This window comes from Bactrocera tryoni, chromosome 2 (genome assembly GCF_016617805.1).
Source record: "Bactrocera tryoni isolate S06 chromosome 2, CSIRO_BtryS06_freeze2, whole genome shotgun sequence".
Classification (NCBI taxonomy): Eukaryota; Metazoa; Arthropoda; class Insecta; order Diptera; family Tephritidae; genus Bactrocera; species Bactrocera tryoni.
Window position 1 is genome coordinate 1,666,170 of NC_052500.1, and position 16,124 is coordinate 1,682,293.

The window sequence follows — 16,124 nt, forward strand, 5'->3', positions numbered from 1 at the left end:
CGGAATTTTTAGCATCTGTATAGTTGGATCTAAAATAGCTAATGGAGTAGGATTCGGAATCTATTGCACAGAGATGGATTTCGGGTAATCCTTCCAGCTTACTGAATATTGCAATATCTTCCCGAGGAAAGTATTTGCGGATAGGAAAGCCGCTGAGATGGCCAGCAACGCAGGAAATAACATAAAGATATACGTCGATTGCCAGGCAATTAAGGCAATAAACTCATATCGAAATACGTCAGGGAGTGTCCTACGTCCTACAGGCAGTAAATGGTTTGGCTGCCGGAAAGCGACTGGGTTCCAGTCCACAAGGGAATTCCAGGAAACAAAATCGATAAGTGATATCCGTCTGGTTACCGAACAGAAACTGGAAATACGGAAGTCATTAAAAACAGTATACAATGAAATCTTCGAAAGGGCTCATCAACGAATCAAGGCGAGATGGATTCGCCTGAGGACATGCAGGATCGTCAATTTCATGTGCAAGAGTTCCGAAGGAAAATGATCAGGCGTTTTACTTACACGGTCTCGAAATGACAGCAGAACGATTGCTCGTCTGATGGCAGATCACAACCGGGCATCACGTGCAAGCAGGAAGGGCAGAAGTATCTTCGTACATGCAGAAAGTACTGAGAGGTATACATGAAAGAGACGCTAGAACACCGCCTCGTTATCTAGATACTAGTCCCCCGGTTGTCACACCATACATAGACTTACTTACGGCTGTAGTAATGCAAGATTAAACGGTATGACCGGAGTGACAGCCGACCAGTATAACCGAACCTAACCTAAATATAATAAAAATAAAATTTAAGTACAAATATGACAACAATGGAGAACTGGTCAGAAAAAACCACGAATCGCTTTTTATATCCTCACCCTTTTTATTTCTTTTTCCTCGGAGCGTATACTTACGTATCGGGAAATATCAGTTTAGTTTCGTAGGATCTAAATATATTTTTAGATTATTGCACGCCGTTCTTCGTTCTATATTCATTGTTTTCAAATCAACATAGAAATCATATTTCCGGATCCAAAAGCTTACAAGAAAATTGTTATTTTCCTTAAAAGACATCGCTGGACCCATTCTAAATGCGTTGAAAACAAGTCCACTAATTGAGACTCTCATCAGTTCCTTTTGGTGCTTATTAAATATCTGAAAATGTGTGCTTGAATGTAACTGTTAATGGTGGCATCATTACTCTTCTGCTCATTTCTTTTATTGATTATAAAAATATCGCGGAGTAAGAGTTAGATTCTTTTTAGAAAACCGCCGCACTTAATTATTGAAATTATTGACGTGTGCACATATTTTCCCGTTCGTTAAAAATATTTCAACAAAGGCGAGAAGATGAGTTATTGCCTCAATCAAAATACCATCGCGAACGATTTAAAATCGATTAACCCCTTTTTTGTGGCACTGGCCTTTGGAAGGCCCGAATCCAAAGAAAATGAAACGAAATGCTGAAGTGCCGCCACGACACATGCAACAAATTTGTTGTTTCAACGTCCAGCCAAAACGGCAGCAACTCGCGCTCATTATTAAGCAACACTAACGACTCGGTGCGGTCGTGAATCACCAGCACTGCAACGCATTCAAGGCAGAACTGTTCTTCCCCTCACCTCAGCTCACAAAACCAAGCGGCGGCGGCTTAAAACAAAAGATCGCCTCACCTTTCCAACGCCGCCCGGGCATACACCGCAGTAAACCGCCTCCAAAGAAGTAGCCAACTGCAGCCACAACTACAACTTCGACCACAGCTACTTCTACTTGAGCGCTTGCGTGTGTAATAAATTCCCGAGCTACGTCGAGCGCATGCCAGTGGAGTTGAAATAGTAACGGGTTAGCGGGTGCTGTAAGATGAAAGCAACAACAACATCAAACTAACAATCGCCGCCAGTGTGACTGCGCATCACAACTATTAAAAAAGAGGTGAGAAATTTTCTGATTAGCTTCTACGGAGGCACACTTGCCAAGCGTCTGTCGATCAGCGCCCAATCGGTGGGGATGAGAGAGATTTGATCGCCGCGGCCGTTGAGTCACGCCCCTCGTTTTCGGTGTAGGATGAAACATCTGTGCAGGTCTGGTGTATGCAGACATGGTACAGCTTACCGCTGATGAAGATCAACAATTTGTGGAAAGATCTGACTTTGATTTCCACAATGAGGACTGTCTGGGAGTCAATGTGCTGGTTGGTTTGAAGCATGCAGGCGCTGTGAGCTGAATGCAAACGCATGTGGCTATTAGGAGTGGATAAGGTGGAGCTTCTTATGTACGCCGTAGAGGCGCGGAGTCTCTGCAAATATCTTAAGAATGCCGGTGGAGATGTCAAAGGTCTCGATCTGCTAAAATTATCATACATATTTAATTAGAAGTTTATATTGGTCTACGACACTCTGATGATCGCGCTACCACGTCATGTATCAGATATCACTCATTAATCTCAGTTATCTCGGTCGACCGCTGCGGTTGCCGCCAGTTAGGGGTAAAAGCCATTGAGTTGTTTTCCGTCCGGTTGCACAAAAATCAGCTAATAATGAATTGCAATGCGTGCAGGCACAACTACAACTACAAGCACAAGCAAAGCCGCGCTACGCCACCTCGAGCTCTGTGGAAGGAGCCAAGGGTAAGAAGCGGTCGGCGATGAAGTTGAGAAAGCAAAGGTGTTGCGGCGTTTCTGTGTGCAAGCACTTGCCGCTCTGTAATTATCTCCAACCTAAATTAACCGTCGAAAGAGCAGAGATTTTTTCTCTATTGCGGCATGCAACCAGCCGCACGGTGGCTCTGACCGGCACATCGCTTGTTCTTGATCGAGTAAGAACTTTTTTCTTCAGTTTCTGTATGAAGTTGTTGTTTCCACATCAACATTATTATTACTCATGCGTTTAGCTGTTGGTGTTGTTGTGTGGCGTACGTGCTGTAGATGGCTAATTTATTGCTTGCTAATATCGACAGCCCAAGACCGGATCGGTTGCAGCAGCAGCGGCAAGTGCATCTGCAACATCGGCTATGTTTAAAGAGGCGTTGGGTGACTGCGAACAGCGGCGGCGGCCCAAAGAGACAGCCACAAACGGAAAGTGGCAATTAATCTGCGCGGAATGAGAGTTATTACACCCATAAAGAAAATCAAGTAACGAGTTTGTGTGTGTAGAAAGCACCGAACTTACTCTTTAGGTAATGTCTTTGACATTTTACTGCTTCACTTTGTGTCAGTTCCGGACTTAGAGGCTGCGGTTTACTGCATTTACTATTCGCTTCAGAAAATAGAAAAAGAAATAATATTTAATTCATATTTTATGCTAACTTCACTTACTTACCGATCTGCTGGTATATATTACACGATATTCATGGATTTCTGGATTTTTTCTGAAATAGAAACATTTCTTAACTGGAGTAAACTCATTTATAAACATGTTGCCTAAGTACGCGTTAAACCAATCATGTCCTGTTATTTGAAACGAGACGCGAAGTGAGCAAAAACACGTGTTTCCGCGCGGCAACCACGAGCTTCCTGCTACCTAATCTGATTGGTGCGCCTAGCGTCGTCCAACCGCCTACAGTCCGGGAGCGCCACGTAATGCGGCCACTTGTGAGCCCGCTCGTGGTGTAGCGATGCTATCGTTAGCGAATTACAAGTCATTTGAAAACCGCAAGTAATTATAAATAAATTAAGCAAACAATGAAATGCTGTCAAAATTTGGGCGCCTCTAAATATGTACTTATAGTCACACACACATACGCACATGAAAATGTGGCAGCGCACCGTTAGCAATTCGTTTTCATTTCGGGGTTTTTGGACAGAAGGTCCGTTGCTTAGATGAAAATCTCCCCCAATAAATGATGGATTAGATGACTTGATGTGGGCACTGCCACGCCGATGCCGCAGCGGTCAATTCGCCCGTGCGCTCAGCGGGTAAGGGTGCGCTTATGGAGGCGTGCGAGCAGTGGCCATCGCTGATGTTAGTTTTGAGTTACGTTTTGCGTTCGGCCATCGTGATATAATCAGGATATCAGAGCGTAGAGTGCCGTCGTCCATCAGGTGAACAACAAGCAGCCCAGTTTAGATGAGCCATAAAAGTCGAAAAGTCACTGCGAGTCGGGAGCCCTTATTAAGTTGTAACTACTCAGTTGCCAACACTCAAATTATATTGTTTACTTCGAGATGCCTTATCATGCTGGCACTCTGCGGTTTGGCGGCATTCATTGCTGTGTTTACGACTTTTTGGCCAATTGAAAAACAATAGAGTGGGCAACAACAAATGGTGGCTCGTTAGTGAAATGCATATGTTGACCGCTTTCTGTGACCTTTTAGATAATATTCTTGCATAAAAACTAAAAAAAAAAGGTTTGAAAAGCCGTTATTGAAACAAGTGAAACTCCGCATATTATACTTATACTCAATTGGAGCTGGTTATTGATGAGCCGAGAATTTTATTATTTCCGAGAATATAATAAACACAAAAACTGTTAACTGTAACCATGAGTATGAAATTTGGCTGGAAATCATTGGTTTAACACCAGTTGTGAGCATACCTATTAAAATCGTTGACCCTCAATGCGACTGACATTACGTTACAATCTACGATATACACTAAAATGGTCAAAAGAGTTGCTGAAAATTATCACGCGACGTCCACAATCAGCCTGACCAATCCTCTAAGTGAGTAAATGGTAGTCGTAAGATGTGCCATTATTTCTTTGTGTTACTGTATTTTAATTTAATTAATTGCACAACCAAGTAATTTCACTAATTTACTGTTATAATCCACCACCGACCCCAACCCCGTCAACTTCATTTACCCCACAAGCTCACACTTCACATCGACACACACACACACATACTAATGGTATACATGGGTATGTATTTGTTAGCATCTCCACCGCCCGAGTGGTGGCATTAGCAGCTTCGCTTTTCAATTAGACGAACCCGAGTGTGTCAGCCGTTCGGCGTAAAAATCCTCTACCCACGTCTCCAAAGCTAAAATGTGCTGTCGAAGGGGCAGTGAAATGAAAACCTGTAATAAAATGGTTTTCAAATTGTACGCACTTACACATGTCAGGCCAGCAAATAACTGTTGTTTGCTGAAGATAGTTGAATGAGCAGAATGAGAATGACATACACTCGTGTTTCGTAGCAAAGTCACAGTATTGAGTAAGAATTCGGACAACACTGACAAGGAGATGATGATGCCACGTGACCTGGCCATTATGCTGAAATGCGAGTGAAATCGCGTGTAAGATGACATTGATATTTGTAGCATAAGTGAAGGCGTTTGGGGTGTGTTGCCGCATTTTTAAACATGAACCTGTTTTGATCGGTAGAGAGTGCCTCAAGCACGTGTTCTGGCAAGGAAAGCGGGTGTCATTCATTAGCTAGGATCATCCGCAATTTGTTTAGGAAGTTGTGTGACTTTCGGGATTTCTTAAAATCCTTTCGTATGCTATTTTGTTAACATTAAACAAGGCACTTTATGTTATTTGTGAGTTGTCGTTTGTGCACAGGATGCTACCGGATGGCAGGCCAACTTATCAGTTTTGTTTGCAACTACAGCATAGACAAGGCATACATACATACATCTAAAAGTTCATAGTGTATTTTTGTGTTGTTCTCACCTGTTCGTGATCACCCTTGTCTAGCCGTGCGCGAGTCTAAGGACTGCATGTGGAGTTCGGCGAATACAAGTAGCAGCGCTGGCGGCGCAGCTCCCATTGCAGCTTACTTCCATGTACTAGCATCTTGCTAACCGTTTAGCCCCTGCTGCTTTGCACTTGTGACCTCGCTGAACCTCCCTTCGGACGCTCACATTAGAGCGAATTTTAAATTAATTACAAATATTTACGTTTACTGCGCTTCCACTGATAAATGATGGCACTCGCTTTGTGATAGTGATTCTCGAGAAACGCAGGTTAGAAACAAATAAAGAACAGAGCGCGACACGAAGTGGAAACACCTGTTGGTCACGAGTGGCGAGGGCGGGCAACCTTACTTCAACAACAGCTGAAGCAGCTTTGACAGCGGGTGCAACAACAAATGTCAAAAATCAAAAACACATTGTCGGTGATAAATTGCATTTGCCGCAAAGAAAATTCGAAAATTTCAGCGGAATATTTAATGAGGAATTTGAGGAACAAAGCAACATTTTATTTCGACTTATATCCGATTTCAATTTGTGCATTAATTTTGTGAGATAAACGCCCGCAGCCTGCCGTATGCCGCATACAGTAGCAGATACCTACATGTGTATATGTGTGTGTATGATTCATGGGTCATGGGTGGCCCGAAAAGTTTGTCGAAAACTATGTTGCATGTTTTGCTTAAAATAAAAACAATTTCGATTGATTAATGAACTGCAACACTGCGCCAGCCCATTGCACTCCCCAAATGGCAGCGTGCAAGCGCCGACTATGCGACATTTAAATGCTAATGAATGCGCCGAAATTTATGACATTTCATGTTCGATCGGGAGTAATTCTCACACTTCGACGAGCGGACAATAAATTGTTTCCACAGGCAATTTCGGAGTTGTTACGCGCTGCCGTGTATATATGTGTGGGGTTATGCCTGGTAAATAACTGGTACATAAGCAGATATATATGTATGTATATAGGCAGCGCAGCATATAAACACACTAAAATTAAGAGAAATATATGTAAACTTAACTGTATTACTACAAGCATGTGAGCATACATAAATACTCTCTCTTCATATGTTTGCATGTGTGCATGCAAGGAGCACAAGCACACGCGCACTGTGTCGCGCGCCCAAATCACAATGCGACCATATGTCAAACGCATTGAAACGTCAAACTTAGTTGACAATTAATAAATTATGGGCGTTCTGTGTTGTTGGTCGGTGGCTGCTGGCTGCTGTCGTTGGGGCCGCTTAAGTGGCGCCAACCACCGCACATATTTTTTTATTTTCCCTCGCAACTGTGCAGTGCTGCCACCAATGCGAGGGAGCAATATTTGGAGCAAAAGCGATTTATGAGAAATTTCAGTGCCATGATTACCAACACATACACACATACGTATATTTTCTTATAAGGCGTTGAGTATGTGTGGTCTTGTTGCAAGTCTCTTGCCCATGGTGCTTCGTTCGTGTACAAGTTAATACACATGTTAATTTATGTGTTGTATGTATATGTGTGTGTGTGCGACGGCATGTTTTGGGGGTGTCATAATTAGCTGCTATTAAATTTGGGCTGTTCTATATTGTTGGCGCACACACACATACATATGTATGCATTTTATGTCCTTATCAGCTGCTACAAGCTAGTTACAGCACTGCCTGTTGGTGGGCTCCGCATCATAAACGCCCCGGATGTGTTAATGAAGTGCGCTACCGATGTGAAGCACTTAGCTAACTCAAAAATTTAAAAAAAATATAAATATTTTGAGATTGGAGAGAATTTGTATACTCTAGATGAATATTGCTACAGAGTATAGTAGTTTTGTTCGCCTTGTTTGTATCGCCTACAACTAATCGAGATAAATATAGGGTAATTGCCACTAATGATCAGAATGACGAGATAAGTTTAAGTCCGGTTGTCTGTCCGTCCGTGCAAGCTTTAACTTGAGTAAAAATTGAGATATCTCGATGAAACTTGTTATGCAGGTTTCTTAGTACAAAAAAAATCGAGTTCGAGTTTAGATAGGCGTAATCGGACCACTGTCATGCCCACTAATCGCCATTAACCAAACACATATAAAGTGTCATAACTAAACAGCTGATGGCTCCAACTGGTTTAAAGTACATATTGCCTAAAAGCTACAATGACCAAATTCGCTAAGAGCAAATCTCTTTGGACCTCTATTGATACTGTAAAAATGGATGAAATGGGAAGATAATCTCGTCCACTCCCCCTATAACGGTACTGTTAAAACCTCCGACAAAAAGTACGATAAATCAATAACTAAATATGCCAGAGACCTGAACTCTTACACCCGAGGTGGTATGATAGGTGGAAATTGTCGATGGGCGTGGCACCACCCAATTTTAGGTGAAATCATCGAGACCCGACTGACCAATTTCGACTAAATTATATGTCACAGTGCGGAATTGGACGAAATCAAATTCTAACCACGCCTACATTCCATATAACAAACTTTTAATTAAGAGTTTTTCTCTTTACAGTAAGCAAACCAAACATCAACTCAATTATTTGAGTATAATTTTGCACAAATAGTACCCTCAAGCCCTAAAAATAGTCGAAATCGACATTTCAAGCACCCAGTAAACAAATGTGTGGACCCCAGAGAATATGGTCGATTTTTTACCGAACATGTCGGCCAATATATGAATTCTAATATGGAAATTCTGGGAGAATATTTTTTTTGAAGACAGTATAGGCAAAATGGGTAAGATACTTCCTAGCCCCCATATACCTAATATAAAAAATTTAGAACTTCAGCATTAATCGATCAATATCAAGTAAACCTCAATGAAATTAATATATGTAGTTTATCTTCTTGCCTGTGATTGCGAATAATGGTTGCACAATTTCTACGTTTAATTGAAATATGCCCGACAACCCGTTTGTCACTTTACCTTGATTATTGAGTTACATTTTAAGGATTAGTTGGTTTTTTAATTTAAATTTATAGGCTGAAGTATTATTCTATATTTATAAAAAATAGATCCACATCAGCGTCACAGCTGCGCTACTCTTTGTAAGCAGTCTAACAGGACCACACAACATGCGACAAGGATGTGGACGCGTGCAACTAAAAAGTGTCAACTTAGTTGCTGATCCGATCTATATATAGATCATACTCCGAACTACAGAACAATGTTCACTTTGTTTCTTAGAATGTTGCCAAATTCTCTGGCGTCAACGGAGCCAGCAACGAAGCGCGCCAACAAAGGCGACGATAAATTTAGAGGTGATGCAGTGATTGCAGTTAGTTGCTTGATTTAATTGAACGCACGTGAACGGCAATATTTGCGAAAAGCACTCTTTGAGCTATGGCAAATAGAAATGTAGCACTGCTGTCGCCGAGCCAAGGCGAAGAACCTTTAAAAATCGTGAAAATGCAAATGTTGCGGTGAAACCGTGGCATCAACGACTTGCCACCCAAAAAGCGCTCGCTGATAAAAAATTAAGAGCAATATTGATGCGCGCATTGACGTCTTTGCCAAGATTTGTAGTTGGGGTCACAGCAACAAGAGAAACACAGAAGAGCAATGAAAAAGAAAGCAAAAGTGAAGAGGCGAGTGCATATTAGCCGCTTCGCCAACTACGTGGTTGAATCAGCACCCCACACAAGTGCCGATTGACAAGTCACCAATTGTCAGCGACATGTGGCAGAAGACAAAGCGGTGATGAGCAGAAGCATTGACAGATATATTAGCAGAAATCGTGTTATGTCTTATTTGTGGCAATGTGAAAAATAAAATAAAATAAAAAGTATTTTGAAAATAAAAAAAAATAAATTTTTTTTTTCGGAAAAAATATTTTATTTTTAACCGTGAAAATATTCCGAAATATTATTCTGATCAATATTTTTACTCAAAGTGGCTATTCGGAAATTTCGCAGGCTTTTTGTTGACGGTGGAATTAGATTTTGGCTCCGAAGTGTGGAACTGATCCACTTTGTAGTTTTCGCTGACAACCCTCAAGCTGAGTTCCTTGCATCGCTTTAATAGTCGTACTTCACTTCTAGTATTCATGATCTGAGAAATCGCACTCAATTTGTTTTTCTTGTCTTTCACTCATTCGTTGCAACTCCAGCTTCAACCGGCTGTCGCAAATAAAGCCTAAGAAATAAATTCCGATAAAATTAGCTACGCGAAAATTTGTGTGTGCAACTCGTCAATGCCGTCTCGAGCTTTCAACATGGTCTGCCATTTTTACAAGCAACGCCCTTCATCAAACGCTGTCTCGCTGCACTCATACATACATACATACGCACATGTGTGTGATTGTTGCTCTGTGCTGCATTCCGCGCATATGGAAGTGCCAGCATTCAGCTGTTGCCGGTTGCAAGCCTGTGCTTACTCCTTTGGCAGCTTGCTCCTGGACTGCAGGTTTCCCCTTTCGCTCTGGAAATGCATGCGCGCTCTCTGTGCGCAGCTCCCGGAGCACAAACTGGTCCCGGTGGCTTGGAATGCTCGCACTCTAAACACGCCTCGTTAGTGGAAGTGCCAAAATGGCTGCTGCTACAAAGTTTCAATGTGTGGCAAGCGCTGCTGAGTGCCTTTTTCCTTTTGCTTGGTTCGTTGTGGGAAGTGTTGTTGCTTGTTGTTGTTGAGTTTTCAAACTTCTGTATGGACGACGTTTGCTCTCATTTCAGCCCAAGTGGGCGGACAAATTGGCAGTCAGGTTTGCCGACTTTGTTGTTATGTCTGTTCCGCTGAAGTTTGGAGTTTAACTTCAGTTCTTCCTTTTATTCGATATTCGCACGCGCAGCCAGCAATTGGCCAGGCTGGAGCGGAATGAAGCACTCGTTGGGTAGCTCATGTATAAAATAAGAGCGCGCTGAATAAATATTAGCAAAATTATAATTTTTTTTAATAAAAACTTGCTTTTTATAATTTATAATCAATGCTTATTTTAGCCATGAATTAGAATTGGAACTCAAACTATTTATAGGAGCGTAAATGTGTGTGCGTCTCAGCATTTTGTCAATGACTAATGTGCGGTGAGAAGATGAAGCGGAGATAAATTAAAATGTCAGAATCACTTTGATCCCAAAAACTAAATATTTCTCACACCTGATTATGTTCTGTTTTATGTTGACGCCAAGTGAATCGAGATCATTTTATTTGACAATTTTCAGCGAACGAAAGAACTGTTTGTATAAAATATAAATAAATGGGTATACACATATATATGTACATATGTATTTACATATATTCATATTTACTAAGAAAAAACATTTATCATATGCCTATAACATCAAATCACACCTTGGTGGATAAAAAATCATCTTTTTTAAGATCTTTTTAGTGTCATATTTTTGGCGAGCCAAGGTTATGCTACTGAATTTCAAAGAAATTCAAATGAATTATATCAATTATGTGTATACGGGTGTGCCACAGCTATTGAGATCGAATTTTGCTAAAATGCTTCTTGCCACATTTTCATTAAATGCAGCTGTTGCAGCAATATGAACTGAAACACACACAAACATACATATATATGTATATCATACATAGACTACACTTGCTTATTACTTTGGCTTAATAGGCTGTTGCTACTGGTTAGCTTGCAGTCTACACAACAACCTTGCATTGCCACACAGACTAAACTAAGGCACACAGGAGCTGTCCTTAGCACAGCGGCAAGCTGCAATGAGCTACAAATTTCTCAATTGTCAACACCAGAAGCAAAATGACAGAATGAAATTAAACCAACGATGAAAATGAAGAAGTAAAGAAGGGAAGAAGTGAAGAAGGGAAAGAAGATGCAGCAAGCGCAGGCGACAAATAATGGCTAACAGTCTAGTTGGCTGACTTTTTGGCGAAACAACCGGACACAAGCCCTGCAATAACAACACAAGCTTTTCAGTTTTCTGTCGATATACCCTTGAATATCAAAGGAAGCTGTGGCGGAAATTCACCCAGCTTGCATAAAATATACTAAAACAGTTCTTCTTGTTTGTAAATATAAATTCAAAATCAAAATATATTTCACGAAAGATTTTCATGAAAACGACAGAGCTTAAGCTTTAACAGAGCTTTCTTTAAAGTTGAGAGCTAAGTACATTATAACCAAGAAGTTGGTACTGACCTTGGAAAGAGACGAATACGCCTGCTGACAGGTCCATATGCATTAGTGCTTTCCATTGGATGCGCGTGCGCCCTTGTTTCCGTTGTTCACCCATGGATCTCGAGCTGAAGGAGTTTTTCAGCCTAATCACCATATTCGCTTTATTTTTATATGCTTAACTATATGCATGTCACCGTAGAGCTCAGCCAGTTCATGGTTCAATGTCCTTGGACATTCATTGCTCATATGGATAGCTCCAAAGATCTTGCGAAGAACAGTTCTCTCGAGTACTCCAAGTACTTTCTCATCTCGGTTCGTCATCGTCCATGTTTCTGCGTCGTTTAATAGGACGGCAATAATGAGAGACTTATAAAGTCTAATTTTTGTTCGTCGAAAGAGGGATCTCATTTGTCCAGAAGAGACAATTTCCAGATATTTTGTCTTGTCTTCGTTCACCACGAGACCAATCTCGCCACCGGCTTTAAACAGATCAGCCACTAATCCGTCAACCTCTGAGGCTATGTTGTTCTTAAGCTGGCTTTGAGCTGAGATAGGAAGTGTAGAGACCGAAAGACGGACATGACTAAATTGACTCAGCTATATAGGGTTTCCGACGTTTCCTTTTTGTTGATACGAACCGCAAAGCCCTGTGCTGGGAATAAAAATGTATCCTTTAATGAGATATCCTCAAACTCTCTTGTCTTGAGATATATACTATTTTTAGTGCTGCATTCACCGCCTTATAAGTATCATATACGAGTATTAATCGAGTGTGGAAATATTGGATAAGCAATGAGTTTCCATTCTAGACATGTTTTGTGCGCTTTGGTCCGGTGGGTTGCATCAAGCTTCCTTACATACAAACTCGCAGATGCGCTCATAGAATATGCATTCCCTTGCAACTGTTGCAAATGTGTTTCTGCATGAAAGCTCATATAATATGTATGCGGCAGCGCATCTCATTTGCTTTCGACAAACTCATTTGGCTGATTCTTGTGAATTCAAAATGTCTAACGGTTATTACAATTTTGATTATTTGCATCTGAAATAGATTTATTGTTATATGGTAAACTCATAGCCTGACTACACTACTTGCAACGCTAATAGCTGCACCAACTAATATACATACATTATAAGCAAGTGGATATATAGTATTCTTGTTTAAAATATATTATATACAAATGTGAGGGTGTACAACTTTCATAAGTCTCGTATGTCATATGTACACCATATACATATAGTCGTATGTAGATATTATAAAATATGTAGTGCCATAGACATCTGCTCGTTTAAGGCGGAGATGATAGAGATTGTAGGGTGTTGAAATTTAATGATGTCTTAATGGCAGACGCGAAGACAATTGTGCAAAAAGATAAAATATACACAATAATGATAATAGCAATAAAAATTAGTACTTCCAGCTTGAGCAACTCGGGATATTTGTCAAGTGACTATTACTGCTTTACACTCAAATGTAGACTTAGATCAAAGTACAGACATTTTGAACATGCTAGAGGGTGAATGGGACATTTTTCGTATAACTTAAACGAGGAAATATATTTTATATACGACTGCAGCGACATCTATTTACAAAATACGAAAAGACTTTTTCGGCTAACCAATATTTTCAGCATATTGCAGATCTTCTGTTATATTTGACTGATCTGATCACTCTTAAAAACCCTTAATGAATGCAATGTTAATCCATAATATACAAATGCCACATATTCAGCAACTGATTCCTTGCCCTGAAAATCGCATTCCGCAATCGCCTGCAGAGCCCCGTTCTTTCCGCTGCGTCAGCATTTCAAACTAGCGAAGCCTACATCACACTTCAACACAATCAAGACACTTTCATCGACCACTTTGAGTGGTGGTGGCGCATTTCCAACCGACACTTTGTGGCTCCGCCGCTAACCTGCTCACGCCCCAGTTTATTGACCCTCCAAACACACCTCTCAGACTGCCGTACACATGCACCTACATATATAATATATGCAGTTGTAGCGATTACAACTGGTGCAAATGTGGAGCTTAACTATTTTGGCTCTGAAGGTTTCTACGCTGCCGTAAATATATATAGAAAATGCTCAAATGCGAGCGATGAACTTAATAAGTTAAAGATTTAAATTTTGAAATAGAAAATATTTTTTCCTAATTATCGTGGCATTATTTTCAGCGCCTTATTACTATAACGATAAAGGACTCTATTCGGAAAATGCGCACGGGATAGTCGCAGTTGCTACTACCTTCTCACCAGTGCCTGTCAGGACCCATGATTCTCATATACATATGTATGTATGTACATGCACATGTTTGCCCAAATGCAAGCAAACATTTTCACGCTTGGTATATTGAAAGCAGACATGCCACGCCGTTTGTATGGTGAATATTGAAAATTAGCATGCAGAGGATATGCCGCACACACTCGTGTATACAAGTCGGGCGAGCACTGAAAGCTCATATGCAAACAAAATGCTAACATGAGCTTTAATCTACAGTATATATGTATACAGGCATATATATGCATATAACATTATATATATATATATATGTATGTGCATATATAAGTAAACATAATGTGTGCATGTGTGCGTTTATGTGTGCATTTGTGGCGCTGTGCTAGCCATATCCTGCATATCCTTTCAAAACATGCTGCCAAAGTATAAATTAAAATCCGACAGCAGAACATGTCGAATGCTCTTCCAGCGAGTTCACCAGCCAAGCAATGGCGCTACCGAAGCCGTAGCGAGCAGGCGAGCCAAGCGTTTTCATGCAGCCAGACTTATCGGTGCAATTTGAATTTTAAATTTCGAAAATGAGAAACCATAAACGCATATACTTATGTACATATGTATATATGTGTATGTATGTGCTTGTGCACTCCTGGTTGCATTCGCAACATATTAAATGTAAATGGTTGCGCTTTAAGTGTTCGCGAACGACGTGAAAATGTTCGATAGCGAAAGTGAAATGGGTGTGGGAACTCTCAAAATACACACACACACACTCACACATACATTCAAACACAGAGAAGCAAATTAATTAGGCATTTACTTCTGTGTAATAGATTTCAATGCAATTGGTTACATATGTGGGGCACACTTACATATTTATTTATTTGTGTATGTGAAAATATAAAAATGTGTGTATTTATAACAACTTAAAAAATTTAAACTTGTTTTAGCGAAAAGAACTTAAGAACAATACTTTTTTGGTTAATATATAAATTTGCATTTAAATAATAATTTTCGAATCTGAAATTAATTATTCCTGAAGAAGAGAAGGCTCTTTCAAAATCAGTGCCTTAGATCAACGCACAACCATGCAATTTAATTATATGAAATGATTAGTTCATTGTGCAACACAAAAGTGGTCACTACGTCAATAATCGTCATTAATTGGGCTCTAAAATTTACTCTTTCAGGGGGTTTCTCTTCCGAAGCTGTTTTTTACTTTTCATGGGGGGCGTTTTTTACGTGCCGGGTCCGAAGCCCAGCGCACAACTCTAAGTAGGGATGGTTCGCCTTCTCACTTTAGCTCGCCTTCAAACGGATGTTCTTTGGCTACCAGAGGTTCCTTGGTCTAACATCGGAAGTCGTGAGCTGCTTGAGCCATATGTAAAAGAACCGCTTCTTGCCACTCCCAAGTGAATGGCAATCAGAGAACTTTCCTAACCTGCGTGAAATTTTACACATGGCTCCATCCTCCGTGGGTTAGTATTAGTTTTTGGAAGCTTGAACTCACAGCTTCATAGCGGCAAGTTCTGTTTGGGGTCAACGAATTCTCGAACCAGTCATGAAAGTGCGTTACAACCAAATTGCAATGACTCTTCAAATATCTGCCCCATATCTAGCATATAAAACAGAATAGGATAGGAAAGCGATTTGATTTATACATATCTAAATATGGTGGTAAGGTCCACTTGGCGGAAACTTTGTTCTCGTTGAGAAATATTTATCAGTTGAATTAACCGATAAATTTCATTTTTGAACTCTACTCTCGACTTTATTGTTATCTAAAGACATTTTCAAATTCCAAAGAAAGGAAAATTGTCAACAGGTGCTTTGGAATCGGTGGCTACGGCTCTGTGGATTTAGTTAAGCGGAGAAAAACCAATGAATGCGCTGGATAAGCGTTCGCATGGAAGATGATGTTAAAGCGAAATGCTTTTTCGACACGAGACGCTTGGATGGACAACGGACGTAAGGGTACTCACGCATCCAATGGAAGAATCAAGTGCATAGCGACCAGCCTACTTTTGGGGTATACTACTGGCGTGACCTCGCGAAGGATTGAAGCAACTGGCGAAGTTTTGGTTTCTCTGCCCAAACGGACCCGCGGTTGTAGTGCAAAAGATAAGTGAAATCTTTTTTTTTTCAAAATCATAAATTTAGGTTTTCGGAATCACA